Source organism: Salmo salar, chromosome ssa10 (assembly GCF_905237065.1).
Source record: "Salmo salar chromosome ssa10, Ssal_v3.1, whole genome shotgun sequence".
NCBI classification, from domain to species: Eukaryota; Metazoa; Chordata; class Actinopteri; order Salmoniformes; family Salmonidae; genus Salmo; species Salmo salar.
Genome location: NC_059451.1, coordinates 8,769,468 through 8,775,467, shown reverse-complemented (window position 1 = coordinate 8,775,467; position 6,000 = coordinate 8,769,468). Strand labels below are relative to the sequence as shown.

Genomic DNA, 6,000 nt, shown 5'->3' with positions numbered 1-6,000 from the left:
GTTTTACCCTAATACAGTGGCCTAAAACTCATGGTTTACAGGCCACTTCAGGCCTGCTAGTCACATTATGCTGGCTTGCAAAGTGATGTGTAATTGCTATTGGAATCTTGCTAGAGTTAAAAGTCCTGAACAGTCATTCTGAAAAGTACTTTTTCTCTCATGGCTAACTACCAGGAAGTTTGATAAGTGGCTGAGTGGGCGGGGAGCTTATATTCATGAGCTCGCCTTGACTGGCAGCACTTTTAAACGCCTATGTCAAGCAACTTGGATGCAGTGAGCAGTAAAATCATCTGAAGCAAATTTGGTGATACCTCAAGCAAATTAAACATTGAAATTGTATCAATGATATAATTTGGTATGTCTCTTGTGATGCAGTTCACAGCAGCACTGACATGTGTTGACTTTACAACTGCGTCAGAGTTTTGAATGACCCCCCCCCCAAAAAAAACATAGACATGAAAAACAATCCTTCAAAAATCTACCTGCAGTAGAGCATGCTGGGAAATATTTTAATGATGGGCATGGTTTGATGGAAATGTTTTACTCTCCACAGAGTAAAACTGACAATCACTCTCACGCTCAACACTGGTTGTTAACACCAACAGTGGGGTTCTTTAACACCATTGAGTGTTAATATCACTCTTAAAGCGCTCACACACGGGCTGCGGTAAACAACAATTGAACAGCAAGAAAATCTGTTTACCATGTGTAGAGACCACCGGTCCTGGTTATTGTCAGCTAATTTCATCTTTTGCTGCTTTGGGTGCTGAAGCTGCTCATAGGAGCGAACACCCAGAACTGCGGGGCTTGCAAAACTGTTTGCATTTTGCTGCCTGCCGCCCTACTCCCATTGAAGTCTGAGACCTTTGCAGCTTATCGTGGCCTGTCTGTAAGTGCCTTTACATAGTTAATTTATCTCCTGAATCAACACTAGAATTGTTATACTGAAAAATCTCTACTAGGTAACACTGGCCAATTTGCTGTGTACATTTGTGTTGGCCTATTTCATCTATCGTGCTTTTGTCTTTCTCTGAGATGACTTGTTTCTCAAAATTAGTAGTAGCATAATATTAGACTATTATTTGTCATTCCATTATTTCAGCAATGTGTTACTTTTCCTCTGCTGGAAATTGTGAACACTGCACACATTAAGTGCTATTCGGAATCATTGGGACGTCTCTACCCTAAACCCTTGCCTTAACTCCTACCCTTACACTAACCGTAACTCTTACCTTTAAACCATTTAAATGTCAATAGGGGTATGTATGTCCTAAGGATACCAGATAGCAGATACCCACTGCACAATGCACACACATTCTTGCACACAGACCAACCTCGCGCAGGAGGTGCCTCTCAGTTCTCGTGCTAGTCCAATGGAACAAAGACCAGCCTTATCAATTTATGCTTGCCTAGCCAATGGCGCGAGTCCTCATAGCTCACATGATGGCTTTCTCTCATGCCTTCCCACACAGTGTACAATCGCGGGATTGTGGCATCACTGAAGATCTGAAACCGGCGGGGTAGGACGTCAACAACAGCCAACAAATTACTAGAAATTCAGACAATTTGTAAAATGAAGTTTTTCAGGTTCCTGGCCACATATATTCTCATGTATTTTCGAATGGACTTTCTCTGACTGTTGACCGCGGAAATCCCTGAACGGTAGGTGACTATGCATCATGTTAAAATACTAAAATGAACCGTCAATATTGTTGTTACTTAATTCAGATGGATTTTTTTTATCAGATGCGCGTTTATCAATGGTGGTTCATTTTTTTTCTCCACACCTTGCATCACACGTCCTGTATTTGCACGCTGTGAGTTCAAATGTCTTTATCAAATTGTATTATTGAGGCTTGTACTTGTGAGTTTCACGCATATAGGTGTAGGTCTACCTCCCCTTGGATTTGTTATCAACTGTTGGTAAAAGGTAGCCAATATTCTGTTTTTGATTGGATAGCATATGTGATGTGCAGGGCATGACATACAGCCTAAATAAAGGCACTGCAAACTCGCTGACCCTAAGTGTGTGCAGACACGGCTGAGTGAGGGCTGTTAACCCAACAAGAGGGCTGGAGCACTTGAGGTGCAAAGCTAAGCAACATGGATGGGGGGGGTGGATCATCCATCCTCCCATCTCATTTATTTCATTTCCATGCAAAATGTTTTGACACAGTAGACTAATATGTCACGTGTCTCAATTATAAGAAAATAAGACTGAAGTCAGCAGTAGGCTATCTTACAAGAAAGTCTCTCTCACTACCAAACATGCCTTTGCTTGAGACAGATCACCTTCCAATTAATTTGACAGACACTGTATGAGGTCATGTCATTCTTTTCACCCTATATTGATTACCACAATAATATTTTGCGTCACATTGAAAGGGCTGCTTTTCTTGATTTTAAGCGCAATCAGAAAATAACTGGCCCGGCTGATTTGAAAGGCTTCACATGGTTTTAATTAGGACCTATAAAATCTTTCTGTCCCATTCTCTGGAAAAAAAAAGAAAGTGGGGGGAGAGCAAAAACAACCCAACACAGAAAGTCTTTATTTTTTTTTATTACCCCCAATTTTTTTCTCCCTGTTTGATTCTGGTGGTATGCTCTTTTTTTCTTTGTCTGGCTCCTCTGTTATCTAAACCTCCCCCAACTGGCGCTGGCTGCCGCCCTAGACACCTGAAGGCTAGACATAATGATCAACAGAGTTCCAGTCAGTTTGGAGCACAGCCAGTTGTTTTATTTTATTCTCCCCCCTGCTTCTACCTGCCTGCCTGCCTCTCCTTCCTCCATCCACAATCAAGGAGCCAGCATGCTATGTTTGCATGGGGCCAGTTCCGCTGCCGCTATGTATAGATATGGAGTCTGGCACACGCGCACACACGCACACACACACACACACACACACACACACACACACACACACACACACACACACACACACACACACACACACACACACACACACACACACACACACACACACGAGGAAGGAAACATGAAAGACAACACTGTTCCTGTCGAGTGCGTGCGGGTTTATATGTGTGTGTGTGTTTTCTGCCATGCTATTTTAGCAAGGCTCTGAAAAATTGTTAAATAGCACCTAGTGTTTTCGTCCAAACAGCGCGAGGGCTTATTCACACACAGTATGGCTCATTTTGAAAGCCAGAAGTTTTTTGTTGACTTGGATTATTAGCCTGTATATTCGCTTTTATTCATTCTACAGTACAAAAGTCTGGCATTATTTACCTTTCCGCCTCATGCGGTTGCCTCAGTGAATTGATCATGTTGTTTTAATTGGAACCTGCCCCTGTTTCAGCACCACATTGGTGGTAATGTTCAGGCCTTTGAAGATTTTCTACATGCAGGTTCCTAATGGGAGACATGAACAAAAAGCTGACTTACCTAGGTCTCATTAGGACTAGCGATTTAATGAAAATGCTTCAATAATAAAGATTGTCTTTGGGTGAAAGCAGCTTTTGTGGAGCTAGCCTCAAATACAGACATTTCTTACAAATTCAATTCATCCTGGTTTAATCTGATAATAACAAACCTTTATCTATAATATAAAATATTTTTTCCTCTCGTGGTCAAGTCTTTCTTCGTGGGTCGCCTCAATGCCTTTATTGAGCTGTTTGCAGATTGTACCTCACATACCTCATTTTATAAGGAACAATCTTTGAATTTTTTTTATTTAACCTTTATTTAACTAGGAAAGGCAGTTAAGAACACATTATTATTTACAATGACGGCCTACCCCGGCCAAACCCTTACATGGACGACACTGGGCCAATTGTACGCCGTCCTATGGGACTCCCAATCACAGCCGGTTGTGATACAGCCTGGAGTCGAACCAGGGTCTGTAATGACGCCTCTAGCACTGAGATGCAGTGCCTTAGACTGCTGCGCCACTCGGGAGCCCCTTACATTGATCAAATTGACACTTTTTATGATTTATTCATAATACAATCAAGTTCCATATTCAAACATTTAGCTGATGTATAAGAGTATGTATAATTTATGTGAATTATGTTGATATGTGTTCATCAAATTGTCAAAGTAATGAACATGTCTAATGCATGTAAAATGTGAAGGCAGCTCTAGATGAAAACAACTTGTTCGTTTTTTCAGAGCCTACTTTGAGTAGCATGACATTTAAGAACACACCTAGATCTCTCCTTGGATGCTTCCCAAATGACACCCTAGCCCCCATATAGAGCACTACTTTTGACCAGATTCCTATGGGCCCTGGTCAAAAGCAGTGCACTATATAGGAAATAGGGTGCAATTTGAGATGTAATGATCCTTTGAAGGGGGCCATAAAATAGTGAATGGAAGCCACAAGCTGTTTTTTCCCTCCTGCACTTTGAAGCATTCTACCTGGAGATGAATAGGAGGCCCTCTAAAACGAAGGAGAGAGAAAAGCGTTTATTGAAGGCTAAAGAGGGGGGATGCTACATGGCTTATAGTCATGTTATACTCACAGACTAGATAGTTTTGGTGCAACCAGTAGGCAATGTACCATGTGTGGTAGGTAAGCCATTGAGCTATCGTTCTGTTTGCGCTCACTGTTGAGGAAAATACATTGATTTGCTGTATTAGATGTTCAGTTTATTTGAATTACCTTGTTTGAATTTAGCAAAATGGCAATGAGTAGTGCTTTTTTTTTTGTTTCTTTTGCAAATGTATGTTGCACACTGGATTTTTTTGCCTCACCTTTTCATTTAGCATTCGTCTTAACACAAAATTGCATTAGGGATATTTTTGCCTATAGTTATTTGGGAATGATATGAAAAGTTTTTTAACTCTATCAATAGTTCATAAATCTGTACTGAAATAAATTGCTATCTTATTACACGATAATATAAAACACATGCTGCTAATGTCATTGGACAATCACAGAGCAACAATTTAGGATTTTTGTAGCAAGATTTAAGTGGACTGAAGTCACGGTCAAGAATGTAAATGTAGGATTCATTCAGTTACCAATGTGTTATTTCCTGGGAAAACTCTGCGGCCATGAAGAGGTTAATTGTTTTAGAATTTCCATCCGAGGGGAGAAAATGGGCGAAGGGGAGGATAATTGAGCTGCCGGTTGTTGAGTGTGTTATGGATTACTGCGCTTCTCCAAAGGAGAAAAGAACAAGGAGAGGGGGATCAAGAGAGAAAAAAATGCCTATGTTGTGCAATGGGCACAACATGGGCCAGAAAACCCCGCCGCAGGGGTTTTCTGGCCTTCTCAGGAGAGTGAGCAAGTCCTTTTTAGCCCCCTGACCTCTTGCATGCTCCTCCCTGCTCCAGGTGCAAGCCCTCTCCGCCGGAGCTCACACACACCATTTATTCTTCACACACACTGGAGAACCTGGGGAAAACGCTGTGTGAAAACACGGATCCTTTTCACATTGCTTTTCTCCCTTTTGTGCCATTGTTTTGTCTCGGGGTAAAGATTCAAAGCAGAGAGGGGGAAGCAAAACTCAGATGGTATGACATGGTGTAATAATCACGAGCATAAAATCAAAGGCTTGTCATGTATAATTATTACACTGTTTGATAATGCCAGAGCAAATCAGCCCTGGGCCATAGTGAAGGCTTCCTGATGCTATTAATGTGCTTTATCATAGAACACTAAAGCCCTGATGGACTGAACAGGGAGGGAGTTGATCTTGTAGATCAATCAGACTTTTGGCTTCGTTAAGGTGAAATGTTTCGATATATGAACTTTTGAAATCAACCGTCTGGCAGTTGTCATTCGCTAGCGGTCATAGATATGTGCAGAGGCGTAGATCTACCGTAGGTCATTTTGAACCATCAAACCCATCGTTGCTGGGATTTAAATTGCCAGTCAGTGGCATGTGCCATTGTTCTTTGTGAAGGCACCACTTAAGTGTGGATTACGCCAAAACCTTTCCAAAAGGAGGGGTCTGCTTACCCTTGGGCTATCTGAAACTCAACAGAACCAATGCATCAAAGAAATTCACCACGGAGAGAGAAAAATAAGAATTA

The 6,000-nt window shown here is 41.5% G+C and overlaps 1 long non-coding RNA gene across 5 annotated transcripts in view; it reads left to right on the top strand.

The window, feature by feature from the left end:
• The first annotated feature begins 1,428 nt into the window (after window positions 1–1,428).
• Window positions 1,429–6,000, top strand: part of LOC106613479 (uncharacterized) — a 51,669-nt gene continuing 47,097 nt past the window's right edge. The window contains exon 1 of one of the 5 annotated variants that reach the window (XR_001330488.2): window positions 1,429–1,662. This is a non-coding gene — a long non-coding RNA (uncharacterized lncRNA). The remainder of the gene's footprint in view (window positions 1,663–6,000) is intronic. The other 4 variants (XR_001330487.2, XR_001330484.2, XR_001330485.2 and 1 more) reach the window with 4 other exon arrangements.